This window comes from Mirounga leonina, unplaced genomic scaffold (assembly GCF_011800145.1).
Source record: "Mirounga leonina isolate KUSES-001 unplaced genomic scaffold, KU_Mleo_1.0 Mir_173, whole genome shotgun sequence".
In the NCBI taxonomy this organism is placed as follows: Eukaryota; Metazoa; Chordata; class Mammalia; order Carnivora; family Phocidae; genus Mirounga; species Mirounga leonina.
The window spans coordinates 36,810,584-36,825,377 of NW_023270447.1; positions in this window are offsets into that span (position 1 = coordinate 36,810,584).

Here is a 14,794-nt window from a genome sequence, read left to right on the forward strand (position 1 = left end):
AAGAAAGAAAGAAAGAAAGAAAGAAAGAAAGAAAGAAAGAAAGAAAGAAAGAAAGAAGAAAGAAAGAAAGAAAGAAAGAAAAAGAAAGAAAGAGAAAGAAAGGAAGGAAGAAAAATGCAGGAAGGAAGAAAGAAAAGGGAAGGGGAGGGAAGGGGAGGGAAAGGGAAAAGGGGGAAGGGAAAGGAAGGGAAGGAAAGGAAAAGAACCAAAGGAAACAAAACAAAAAGTCCTTAGACTGTATCATCTGTTAGGAGGCTAAAATTGGTGGTACAACCCTATGGCTATGCTCCTGGTCACCTCAGACCTTAGAGTCAATTCAATTTTACAGTAGACATAATTCTAATTAGCTTGTCTCATCCCCTTCACTGTTCCATTTCCCTCTCTCCTCCCCCACATATTCATTTGGGATCTTTTAGTTTTACCTCCCTGGATATGGTGGCATCTGCAGGGCTTCTGTGTAAGCTCAGGTCTTCATTCTGTTTCTCCTGACCATCATAACCACCTCCTCAGTAGCTCCAGGCTCAAGTCTCCTCTCAGGTATCCTTCACCACAGTGATCCTGCTGTAAAGCTAATGAAATCATATCCAAACCTTCTGGCTTAAATCTTGGAAGACTCCTAATTACTACAGAATTGAGTGAGAGCTCCTTAGCATGGCATACAAGGCTCTTCATTCTCTGGCCCCTGCTACCTAGAAGCCAAGGGAAGGAGAGCAACTAAGGACTGAAAGCACCTGTTAGACATGTTCACAAGGTATTGCCCAGAAAGGGGATGGCCTCTGGCTTGCACAGAGGTCTAATGTGGCGAGTGACCTTCAGAGACCCCTGAACGTCTAGTCTTCATAGACCTTTGAGAAGGTGAAGAGTCAAGAAGATTAGGAAAAGCTACTCTTCCTTGACCTAGCATAATTCTTCAATGGGTTGAATTGAATTGATTAAATGTTTTTATTAGTTTCAGAGCATAAACTTTTTTCTATTGAGAGCATATTCATGAGATTTTTTCAGTCTTCAAAATCCAATAACTTCCATTGCTTTAGTAGAAAAAATATTGCACATGAGTATTTTGAAAATTATATTCTAATACCCGAAACTGATACGCTGTCAAGTTTTCTTAAGCTTTTATTGCAAATTTACCAGAAGGATTTTAAAGTATTTTATTACACAAGTTTTAATATAGATAATTTTCAAAATGACAGCAAAGAACATTTAAGGGCTCAGAAACAATTTGAGTCAAAGTTTAAGCAAATAAAGTCATTTGGTAATACCATGGTAATAATCTTGGTAATCATCAAATTTTTCTATTTTTCTACAAAAGAAAACTGTGACATCATTCTATTTTTATTGCTTATTTTTATTAAATATATATACACAAAGAAGATAGGAATCTGAAAGTGTATTCTCCATTATTCAAGGATATGATCCTTATTCGATTTTTGGCTTATTTTGTCATGTTTCTAACGTAGATAACCTAGGTTAACTGTATATTTTTCATGGACTGCAATATAGGTAAAAAATAAGATATATGGCAGCCCCATCTTCTTCCAAGTAACATATAAGGCAGCCTGAGGGTACTCAATGGCCTGAGGGTAAATTTATATTTTAGGGATTGACAAAGGAATTATCAATAAATTTTGTGAAAATTCTGCTTCAGGGTCAAATAAAAGTCAGATTCTCTTTTTGAGGTGGGCAGCAGGCTGAGGGACTCGATAACTTTCCATTGGAGTTTTCTCTCTGATTTTTCTGGTCCTTCATTTTGGTCCAAGATGGACTCTGCACCACCCTTACAGTATAACTATAAAATACAATACAAGACAATCACCACATTAGTCACAGAAAGACATTATATAAGATATATATAAAAAGACATACATGTTAAGGAAGACACTTGTGATGAGCACTGGGCGTTATATGTAAGTGACGAATCACTAAATTCTGTTCCTGGAATTCATATTACACTATATGTTAACTAACTGGAATTTAAATAAAAACTTGAAACAAGTAAACAAACAAAAAGACATATATAAAATCACAGGAAACATGTCCCTAGCAGATAGTAGAAGCATCTAGCCTTCCCTGTCAGGATACTTCAACCACAAGGGTCAGAATAACAGACTAAAAGTAGTTTAATAGTAGAAGTTTACTGTCATATAAAAGAAATCTGGTAGTAGAACATTTCAGGGAAAGTTGAGCAATTTCAAAGAATCCACCAGGGACCCGGTCTTGCTCTCTCTTTTTTCTCCCCTGACCCTGGAATATCTACAATGTTTCTTTTCACAGTTGCACAATTGACCTTATGCTTCTAACTACAACCATCATATTTACACATGACAATATCCAAAGGGGAAGAAAGAATGGTTCTCTCTCTTCCCTCTCTCTCCCCTCCCCATCCCCACCTCTCTCAAGTCAATAGGCTACATGGCCTAAAATTAAGGCCAAATATTATGTGCTGTCTTAATATCTGGAGAAAGTAGGAGGGCCTCCTATAGCCTAAAAGGTCCCTATCCATACTGTTCCCATGGATAAGGTCCTATAGCCAAACAATCCTCCTTATCAAGGTGACCAGTGCAATTCCTGATTATCCTTAAGTAACAAGTTTCGGTTCCCTGAAAGCCCACCAAACTATTCAAACAACCCAATCACATCTTTCCACAAGATCCAGGGAGCACCCACAGTCTTAAAACTATAAAGCTTGTCATCCATGGCCCTTGGCTGTCCACTCTGTTTTCCCAAGTGCAATCCCCACGTGGCCCTGCATGGCATGGTGTCCTCCTCCCCTGGGCTGTGAGTATATGTAACTAATAAACTGCTGCCAATCTCATCTGTCCAGTGTCAAGTGTCATGTGTTCAGCCATCCCTGTAACCCCAGGATGGGACTCCCGCACTCCCTCACCAAATAAATGAATTGGAGATAACTGAAATAACCAAGGAAGGAAATCTTACCCTGAATTTCCTCAGAGTAGTTCCCTTAGGTTCCCTTATGTCTCATCCACTAGAAAGAAATCACACAGCCACCCCTGGCCAAGTCACTGATAAAAATGACTAATAATCATAATTGGCCTAGACTAGTCAGGCACCATCCTCTGCAGGCTGCTCAGGGCTGCCCAATGTCAGGACAAAACTGGGGCTCTATTAGCTGAGAAGAGGCAATGGCTGTTGGGGAGGAAATCCTTGTATCATCACAACCATTTTGTCAAAACCCTCTCACCTGCCTTTAGCACTTGCTAGCATTGTCTCTGCAAAGAAGAACAGCACTAACAGCTCTGCTTCTAAATATGGAACGTCTGGTGCTTTTTATTCTGCCTGTCACTCTAGCAGGTGCAGTAATAGGTCAAAGGCTAATAATGGCTGTGAGGTGATACAAAGGAGGATAGGCAATAACAATAGCTTTGCTTGTATTCGACCCTTCCAATCTCTGTGCAAAAGACATTATTATCCACATCCCACTGATGGAGAGTCAAAGCTCTGCACATTATGTTCACGGACATCACATACTAAGTGGTGGATTTTCTGCACAGTTCTGCCTGGCTGAAACATGACCCCCAAAGTCACAGGAGGCTCCTGAGGCTGAGAGAATAAGCTGCTGACACCAGAGAATTTGCTGTATGGGTATGAGATCTGAGTGAATGAGGCCCTGGGGGTTTCTTCAGGATGAAGGAAATAAGAACCCACAGGAAAAGAGTAAGTTTTCTTCCATAGATGCATCAGATTTCCAGTCAGCTCTCAGTCATCAGGGAGCTGATTAAAAGCCTGAGGATTCAAGTTACCTCTGCTTCCTTTCCTACCTGGGTCCTACATTTTGGTCATTCTCCTAAGTAGGAGGGAAGCAAATAAAAAGATGCTGCTCATCAGTCACCTCTGCAGTTAATTAATAGATTTGATAAACTTCCCTGGGGGAGAAGGCTTAGTGTAAGGGCTCTGAGGATGTCTATGGATCCTAAATCATAACTTTTTGAGGACAGATGTAATGTGTTTATTCTAATTCAACAATCTTCTAGATCTTTGGTTCTAGTATTTCTAATCACTCCTGTTCAGAGCTCTTATCTGAATCTATTTCATAATAGAATTAGCAAGGTAAATGAGAAAGTAAAAGAAAAGTAAGCACATTTGCATAATCAAACTAAAACTAATTGATACATTACAGAGAGAGGGGGATGGAGAGGGAAAGAGATAGAAAGAAATCGAGCTTTGTAGGCTGAATAATGGCCCCCAAAGATACCCAACTCCTAATCCCCAGAACATGTGAATGTTACTTTATACAGCTCAACAGGCTTTGCAGATATGATTAAAAAGATCTTTTTTAAAAAAAGATTTTATTTATTTGGCAGAGAGAGACACAAGAGGGAACACAAGCAGTGGGAGTGGGAGAGGGAGAAGCAGGCTTCCCGCGGAGCAGGGAGTCCAATGTGGGTCTCGATCCCAGGACCCTGGGATCATGACCTGAGCCGAAGGCAGACACTTAATGACTGAGCCACCCAGGTGCCCCAAAAAGAAGATCTTGAGATGGGGAGATAATCCTGGATTATCTAGGTGAGCCAGATGTAATCACAGTGTCCCTCTAAGAGGGAGGCAAAGGGAAACTTGACCACAGACAAAGGAAAGATGAGGTGATGAGGGAAGCAGAGACTGGAGTAATATGCTTTGAAGATGAAGAGGACACAAAGCAAGGAATACAGGCAGCCATTAGAAGCTGAAAAGGACAAAGAAATGAATTCTCCTCCCGGAGCCTCCATCAAGCCCTGCCCACACCTTGACTTCAGTTCAGTGTTCAGACTTGAGGCCTCCAGAACTGTAAGAGAATGAATTTGCGTTCTTTTAAGCCACCAAATTTGTGGTAATTTGTTAGAGCAGCCATTGAAACTAAAAAACTGTGTTTCACTGTGTATTCATTTTTAAATAATAATTTCAAAAAAAAATAGAAAAAGAAGTAGGCTTGAGACAAATGAACTGATTTTGAATATCAGGTCCTCCAGTTATTACCTGTGTGATCTTGGAGAGTTCACCAGTTTAAGAGGCAAATTATTAAACCTCTCTGGAGGGGCCCCTGGGTGGCTCAGCTGGTTAAGCGACTGCCTTCGGCTCAGGTTGTGATCCTGGAGTCCTGGGATCGAGTCCCGCATAGGGCTCCCTGCTCGGCAGGGAGTCTGCTTCTCCCTCTGACCCTCCCCCCTCTCATGTGTTCTCTCTCTCTCTCTCTCTAAAAATAAATAAATAAAATCTTTTAAAAAAATAAAAATAAAAAAAATAAACCTCTCTGGAGTTCTTTATATATCCTCAAAAGGGGTTATAATGACTACTGTATTAGAGTTCTTCAAAGAAACAGAACCAACAGGATGTAAATATACAGCAAGAGAAAAAGGTTTACTTTAAGGATTTGGTTCACACAATTGGAAAGGCTTGACAAAGTCCAAAATCAGCAGGGTAGGCTAGCAGACTGGAGACTCGGAGAAGAGTTGCAGTTCAAGTCCAAAGACAGTCTGTTAGCAGAAATGCCCCTTCCCTTGGAGAGGTCATTCTTTTTCTATTAAAGTCTTTAACCGATTGGATGAGGCCCACCCGCATTATCTGCTTTACTCAACGTCTACTGATTTAAACGTTAATCTAATCTTAAAAAATACCTCTATCGAAACATCTAGAATAATATTTAACCAAACATCTGGGCACTGTGGCCTAGCCAAGTTGACATAAAATTGACCATCGCAACTGTGTTATGAAATTATTATGAAAGTAAATGAGAGAATATATGTAAAATATAAAGCAAGATAAAAACATGATATGATTAATATTACTGCTTATGAAGGGGTAACATGATCTACTACAAGGGGCATGAGTTTTGGAATCAGACAACTCTGAATTCAAACGTTAACTTGATCATTCTCTGCACTTATGATTTTGTTGACCTTAAACTCTCTGACCATCAGCTTCTCCATTTATAAAATATGAATAATACAACCTAGCCATTAGGGTATGTGAAAGTTAAATAAAATATTAATTCAAATTACATAATGAAAAAATGTATTGCGCTAGGTGGACATATATGTGAAATTTCCTACCATCTGTCTTTTTCTTCCATCCTCCTCCCTCCTGCCGCTGGCAGGCTTCACTGTACCTGGCACATCTGTGGTTTCCATTGTTGCCACTGCCCATCTGATAGGACCGGAGGAGAGTTTGAGCAGAGAGGTGGGCAAGGTCTAACTGTTTACCACTGAGGGTTCTCACTTAAAACACAACCTTCTGGAAAAATTCTACTTCAATAAACACTCATTTCATGAAGTGATTCCCATATCCTGGCCAATGACCCCCGCTAGCAAGGATGTGCTGATCTGGTTTCAACAAATTCTATTAAGAAAAAAAAAAATATTGTAGACAGATGGATTCCCAAGACTGTGTATGCTGAAGTCAGCCAATTTGGCAATTACACTATAATTTTCAATCCATATTTGTACTTTCTACTGTAACTGTGTCCAGCAAGAATCTCAGTGGAGTTTAAGAGCAGGCGAAGTGGAAAGAACACTGGCTCTGGGGTCATTCTGAGCCTGATTTGGATCCATGCTTAGCCACTTTTGAACTCTGTGACCCTGAGCAAGGTTCCAGGGCTTGATTTCTTCCTTTTTAACTGGAGATAGTAATCGTGCTACTGTTCCAAATGGCCACAAGCATTAGAAATAATCACTGTAAGGTATGTAGCACATTAAAAAAAAAAAGTTTTGACAATATACTGTTGTTATTGTAGGGGGTTTTCTAGAGTCTGGAAAGGAATCTAAGAGATGGGTTTGAGTGTAAAGGAATATCAGAAAGTCTCAGTGAGCTACAGAGTGTAGGATAAAATGTTGAGCTCAGCAGACAGCAAGAATGAAAATGAAAAGCAGTATCTCTCCTGCTGAGAGATATTCATCTCACTTAAAACCAAAATTAGTAAAGCATTTGTGAGACTTTCTCAAGTTTGTTATGATACAAAGCCCCTGATATCTAAAGAACGGAAAGAAAATATCAGTAGTTTCTGGCTTTTCCAAGATGACTAGAAAAGGACTTCCCTCTGTCTCCATGGAATCTATGTGATGGGGCGGGGGGAACAGACCTGGACTGGGATCGAACACTTTCCATTTAAGCTCTGCCAGCGAGTTCCTGTGGGGTAGGACAATTTCCCAAGACAGAGAGTATATAAAAGACAAGTTGAATCACTTTTCCAAGGACAGGTATCAGAAATAGTTTGACTATAAATAACCCAAAGTAATATTGGCTTAAGCAAGATAGAAGAGGTAGTCAGTCCACAGCTTTTTTGGTGAGTCCACAATCCTCATCCTCTCCACTTTTGTGCTTTATATATTTCATTCTCAAGATTGCTCGTGGTCCAGAGGGTGTCCTGGAGAGCCCACCATCATGTTCACATTCCAAAAAGCAGGAAGGCGGAAAGGACAGAAGTATGAAAAGAGTTCATCTCCTGTTGAGTCAGCAGCCTCCCAGAACCTTATCACATGGCCAAATAAAACCTCAAAGAGACAGAAAATATGGTATTGTAGATTGGCATATTGATTCTCCAGATAATATTGGAGTATGATTACTAAGGAAAAGGAGATGAAGAAATATTAGATGTCAGTCCAAGAAAGAGATGGGAAATAGGCTGACAGCATTTTTCACTGCATGTTTTAGTGGTGTTGGTTTTAAAATGGGCCCAGAAATTATTTGATACTTCTCTCTCCAAAAGGCTAATTCCCCTCCTCTTGAGTGTGAGCAGTGCTAAGTGATTCAAATGAATAGAATGTGTTGGAAGTGGTTGTGGTAGACTTCTGAGACTAGGTCATAAAAGCTATTGTATTTCTCTCTCTCTCATTACTTGCTCCCGAGAAGCCAGCAGCCATATGATGAGGACATTCAAGCCACCTGTGGAGAGGCTCACAGGGCAAGGAACTAAGTCTTCCTACCAACAGCTATATGAGTGAGCTATCTTGGAAGCAAATCCTTGAGCCTCACTCAAACCATCAGATAACTGCAGCCCTTGCCAACATCTGGACAGCAACCTCATGAGAAACCCTGAGCCAAAACCACTCAGCTAAGCCCTTCCCAGATTCTTAACCCATAGTAACTGTTTAAGATAATGAATATTTGCAAGTTTAAGCCATGAAAATCTGGGGCAATTATGTAATAAGGAATAACTAACACCAATGGCTAAAAGTATCTAGAGATCAAAAGGGGATCTGTCATGTTTAGCCCATTTTTCTAGTCATCATATATTTATTGAATACCTGCTATGAACCAGGCACTGTTCTAGACACTGGGATACATGCTACTAGACAATAAGCACCACAATCAAGTAAATAATATGTGGGATGTCATGAGGAAAAATAAATGCATGTTTATAAGTCAGAGTCTTAAATGCAGACAATAGAAGCTGCTAGCTGTCTCAGCAGGAAGGAATTTATTAAGGAAAATAGTAAGTTCACACAACAACCACCTCCAGGACTCTATTACAAAACTGACCCCTTAGGAAGTTGCTGCTGCTACTGTTACTGTCATTAACCTCTGCACCATCAGCACGGCTGCTTTCTCTCCTGCCAACCCAGGAGCTCATGGCTTCTGCTGACACTTGCATTAGCCCAGTGAATGCCTGCATTCAGCCTGTTTGTCACACAGTTGCCTTCCAAGTCAAAACCTTCCATCTGATAGTGGTAGCTGTACTCCATTGTCAAGAAAGCCTTTAAAAAAAATTTTTTTTTCTACTTTGAAAAAATTGGAAACTATTAGATTCACAATTTGAGACACTATCAAAATGAGGAGAGGAAGTGTTAAATACTGGGGGAAATCCTAGGTGACATATATCCACTACGCAGAGTAAGACACGCTGGAGGGTAAAGGGCACAGTTCAGGAGAGATTTCCCTGAGAAGGCGGCATGTGAATGAGGACCTGAAGAAAATGAAGGAGCAAGTGCAAAGGCCTTGAATATGAGATAACACAGTTGGTATTTGAGAAACAGAAAATAGGTCAGTGTGCCTAAAGCAGAGTGAGTAAGGGAAATAGAAGAAGGAATCTAAGACAGCTAATGAAGGGGGAACTAGTAGAGCTTTGTTGACTATGAAAAGGGTCATTTAAAGCCAGTTTCTCCAAACTTCTGTTTGTTTAAATACAGGTTATTAACTTGTAAGTTGGGAGCAGGAGAAATATTTCTTGAATTAAGCTTAACATTAATAGTCATTCCTAACCTTGCTCATCACTGCGTAAATTGCCTGGACCAGTGTGCTGCCATTTTGTACCAGTGCAGATCTTTGAGTATTTCACTCTATTTATTATAATTGTTTGCCCTAGTGCAAGCAAGTCCTAGGTGATTCAGTCTAAGAAGAATCTGTGTGCTTGACATGGTGGTATCTAAGTCATTCATTCCATCCCACCTTGCCTACGTTTCTCTGAATCTAACTAGTATGCACTAATTCTCTCTCCTTAGAATGAATTCCTCTTCTGGAGATTTCTTGGCCTCTTCTGTTAATAGGTCTCTGGCATCCTGTCCCAAATCAACTAGTTTCTTAACTCAAGCATAAGCCTGTGATATAGCAAAGAAAATAAAAGGGAAAAAAAGACTTTGAAAGAAAGAAAACTGGGAATCAAATTAAGGTAGATGGTATGTAATATATTGACTTTGGGGTGGAGGAGAGAGCTGGTAAGGGACAAGGGTTTTGAAAGCTACCCCCAATGCTCTTGAGAGTCACCTACTTCACCGCTGTGGGCGAGGTATTAATAGGAGCTTCCCAGAAATTATAGAATATTATAATGGCTTCCCAATGAACTCTAAAGAACTATATACCCTGGTCACCTAGGCTAAGAACATTGGTGGCTATTTTTATAAATTAAGATGCCCCATTTCTTCCAAAGATATAAAGCCTCTAATTCTTTGGCTTAATTTCTCAAAACTGGAATACACAGAGTAACTTTTATTTTTCTGACTTAACCTTGACTGACAGGAAAAAAAGTGACCATTTCCACGTTTATGCCCACACTATAGCATATAGAGATACAGATCATAGTATTTGTAACACTGTGTTGTATTTATTTATTAATGTGTCTACACCCTTCCCCCCAACCTCTATGCAGCGCACTTAAGAGGGATGGTGCTCTTTTAATTTTTGCATGCCCAGCATCCAGCATGATCCTTAGAATAACAGGAGTAAAAATAGACTGCTTACTTTTAATGTTGTGAACCATAATTGTCATGGTCTGAACCATAATTGTTAATCAGGTCAAGGATTTTTTCTTCAGGGTACTGGGGAAATAGAAGACAGGACATTGCCCATTTCCCACAAGTGACACAAGAGTTCATTTTAAAAACTTCCTCATGCCTTGTAGCTCCTCTTTCCGAGGTTTGTACCTGCCCTCTAAGCAACAGCAAAAGGGAAAAGTATACCTAAATCCCCTGCAGTGTCTGGGGAATCTATCTCCTTCTCAAATGAACAAACATACACACATTGATCACACAAACACACTTTTGTTATCCATATTTAGCAATCACATTTCATCAATCACTCAGGCTGTAGGCTCAGTTCACTACTTAACCTATCATCCCAAAATTCAATTTATTATCTTTCCACAGCACTTGTATAAAATTTGATTCATGTGTTTTAAATCATTTTTTAAATGTTGAAAAATCAAGCTCAGAGGATCACTTTAATGTATTCCCTTATTAATAAATAAGCATTTCATTCAGGCAGTCTTGCCCACAATAAAAATGTCAGTTGTTGGGCGCCTGGGTGGCTCAGTTGGTTAAGTGACTGCTTTCGGCTCAGGTCATGATCCTGGAGTCCCGGGATCGAGTCCCGCGTCGGGCTCCCCGCTCAGCGGGGAGTCTGCTTCTCCCTCTGACCCTCCCCCATCTCATGCTCTCTCTCTCTCTCATTCTCTCTCACAAATAAATAAATAAATAAAATCTTTAAAAAAAAATGTCAGTTGTTCCAACTTTCCCAACGTTTGGTGGACAGCAATGCTTAGCTCCTGTTTGGCTGTACTGGATGGCATTGAATCCCCCAACTTCTGAGGAACTGGCCAGCCCTCATGGGGGTCACAATGTTTGAGCAGAGTAGGTCTCTTTGCAGTGTGGCCATTCACATGTCCATATCTTCTACCTCACTGGGATCACTCAAAGATTGTTTGTTCAGTGAATCGGCCAATGAATGGATAAAAATCAAGCACACCCATACTTACACTTAATAGTCTCCCTTGTAGTGCCAAGAAGAACAGAAAGAAATTAATATTTATCTCTATTGAGTGGTAGTAGTTTCATCTACCTTAGATGAACTAGATACTATCCTTGCATGAACTAGATACTATCCTTGTCATTTTACCAATGAGGAAAGCGAAGTAGCGAGAGGTCATTTATATAGCTAATAAATCAAAGAATTAGGATTTGGATGTAAATCTATCTGGCTCCAAACCTCCAACTTTTTCCAAGACAACTGCTTCATACTGCTTCTCTAATTTTCATGATTTTTTTTAAGACTTTCTAATGAAGACGGGCGCCTGGGTGGTTCAGTCAGTTAAGCGTCCGTCTCTTGGTTTTAGCTCAGATCATGATCTCAGGGTTGTGTCAGGCTCTGTGCTGGGTGTGAAGGGTGCTTAGGATTCTTTCTCTCTCTCCCCCTCTGCCCCTCACTCCCCCTCTCAGGCTCTCATGCTATGTATCTCTTTGTCTTAAAAAAAGAAAAAGAAAAAGACTTTCTAATTAAGAATTATCTGTCATATAAAACATGTTACTTGCTGATTCTGGGTTGTAAAGTTTTCAGATGTCCCTATTTGTCAGATAAAGCTCAAAATTTTCAGTGAGAGCCTGGCCCACCATAGACATCCTAAATATTTATCAAATATACAAAATAAATAAGAAAATAAATACTTTGTTGCTACATTTAAACTGGAAGTGAGTATCACAAAATGGAAAAAGAAAGCACGTAGGATGTCCCATCCATCTTTTTTTTTTTTTGTAGATCATCTTAGTCACTGATGCAAACTGCACCTTCATATTATTATGAATCCTTGTCCAGAGTCTACCAAGTAATCAGAGTGACAGAGGGCCAGTGACTTCATGCAGTTATAGGCACCCTGCTGAGAGGTAAATAAGCTGCCCAGGTAACAGTACTGGCTATGCTTTTTATAAAGTCTCCCTGAAGTCATCAAATAACAAAAGTGAACTTCACTGGAGTTCATTTGATCAATGCACAACTATAAAGTCAAAACAGATACCTTAAACTTTGCTGCAACAAAAGTCTCTTATGAGTCAGCAACCAGTTAGTAGTTTAAGACAAGGGGCCAGAATTTTCTTGTTATTGTACCTGCTAAGACACCCTACTCTCTTTGTTCTTGAGCATAAATATAACTAATATTTAATGATAATGGTAATAGCATCTAAGATTTGTTGAGCACTAACCAAGTTGTATTTTCCCTACATTATTTCATTTAATCATTATCTTTCAATATTCTCTCATGTCCATTTTACAGATGGAGAGAAGTGAGATTCAGACTTTACCTAAGTTAGACACCTAATAAGTGCCCCAGAGAGATAAAACTAAAGCAGTCTTACTCTTATGAAACTAGCTTTTCATAGTTTCATTAGTAAGTTGAGCAATTTTTGAAGCCCTGTGAACAATTTGTCCAGAGAATATTAGAATTATAAGAGCTAAGTCCCGCACTGGCCAAGTACTCTTGTGCAAGTAACTTGATGCAATGATAATAATATATTAAATATGATTTGTTTGTTTAGTGCCTATCTCCTTCACCAGAGTATCAGTTCCATAAGGACAGAGATCTAGTCTTTCCTGTTCAGAGCTGAATTAAGTACCTACAATCATATCAGCCACAGAGTAGGTGTTCAATAGCTGTTGAGTGAGAAAGTAAATGAATAGAACTATTTGAACTATATTAGAACTATTTTGAACTTTCATTTTAAATCATTAATGATAGTCCTTGCAAATGTATGGCTTTATTAATGTCAGAGAATATTGAATATATCTCCAATACACCTTTATTTTTTTTAAAGATTTATTTATTTGAGAGAGAGAGGGAATGGGGGGGGGGGAAGAGCAGTGGGAGAGGAAGAGAGAATCCAAGCAGACTCCATGCTGATCACAGTGCCCAACACAGGGCTTGATCCCACAAGCTGGGGATCATGACCTTAGCCGAAACCAAGAGTTGGGTACTCAACTGATTGTGCCACACAGGAGCCCCTTAAATATATCTTTAAAATGAGAATTCACTTTTACTTAATGAAGGAAGCATTATGTAGAACCCCATTTATCATAAGGAAAATATTCTTATTCAATAGTTACCATAATTTTTCAGTTTAGTAAAATTTCAAAAAATGTTAAATTTTCAAAATATTTATATGACAGGCATATTACTGCTAACTTTGTATTTTATAAAGCACAGATATTATTTTTAAAACCAATCAATCAACCATCCCCTTAATCAACCTTTCATAAAAGAAATTATATTTTACAGCCAAAGAAGGGCTTAATCTCAGAATAAAAGACAATGCTTCCCAAAAAAGAATAATAAGTAAGCTTACATTAACACAACTATGTGACTTTATTCTTATTTTTCTCTATTTCCCAAAGATGGTTGTAATCTCTGACATGTATTGGCACTGAGTCACCAATAACTAAAGCCTTTAAAAAATACTAATCATCTTCAATGAAAAATCAAATAGTGTATTTCTTAAAAGTGTAGTTGCGATTCAGGAAATTACCCTGACTCAGTGTGTCAGACATTTTCATTCAACACTGCCCAAAATTCTTGGAGGCAAATATTAGCTCCATCGTGTGGATTAGAAAAGTGGCACTGGAAGAAAAAAGCAATTATACAAATTCACACATGGATATCGATCATGAAAAAAGCAATTATACAAATTCACACATGGACATTGATCATGAAAAAAGCAGTTATACAAATTCACACATAGACATAGACTGATTATACAAATCACACATGGACATTGACCATGGAAAAAACAATTATACAAATTCACACATAGACATTGACTGCGTCTACTCTTTCTACAATGTCATGTCTATCTCAAGATACACATATTCCTGTTAGGTATTTTCTAACTATCCTTATCTTCACTTTAATCTCTACTAAAAGGGCATTTATCTCTTCCTCTTTTCTGCCTTCATGCTACCTGGTATTTACTTTTATCATAACAATTCATATTGGCCTTACATTTTTTCATGTATTTCTCCCAGGACCAGGACATGATTTCCTTTAAGGGCACAGACAATCTTATTATAGTCATTTAGTATCTCCAAAAGCAAAAATAGTCATACCTGGAAATTATCTCAATAATTTTGGTTGAATGAATAAACAAATACCTCATTTTGCAGGAAAAATGAACTTTAAAGCATAGATATCCAAAATAATATTTAAGTATATATTTGCCCAAGACCTGCCCACACAGTTTTCCAACCGTAGCAAAATACACAACATCATTTTAGCAGATGCTTTATCATCTAAGAAATGTATATTTTCAGGATACAGCAAAGGAGATTTTAGCTTTAAAGAATTTGAGAAATTAAAGAGTCAAACACAATTAATTTACAGATGAAGAAATGGAGCCCAGCATGGTCATATGATACAACCACTCATGTAACTGAGTTGACGATCAGAGGCCACAACCTGTATCTCCAAACTCCCAATCTAGCCTTCTCTCCTCTATATCATGCCATTTAAGTAATATTCACATTGCTAGCTGATTATCCTCATCTATAAATAATTCAGCCCTGATATTTATAATTAATCAAATATACTTTGCCTAGATTAAAATCCTTCAGC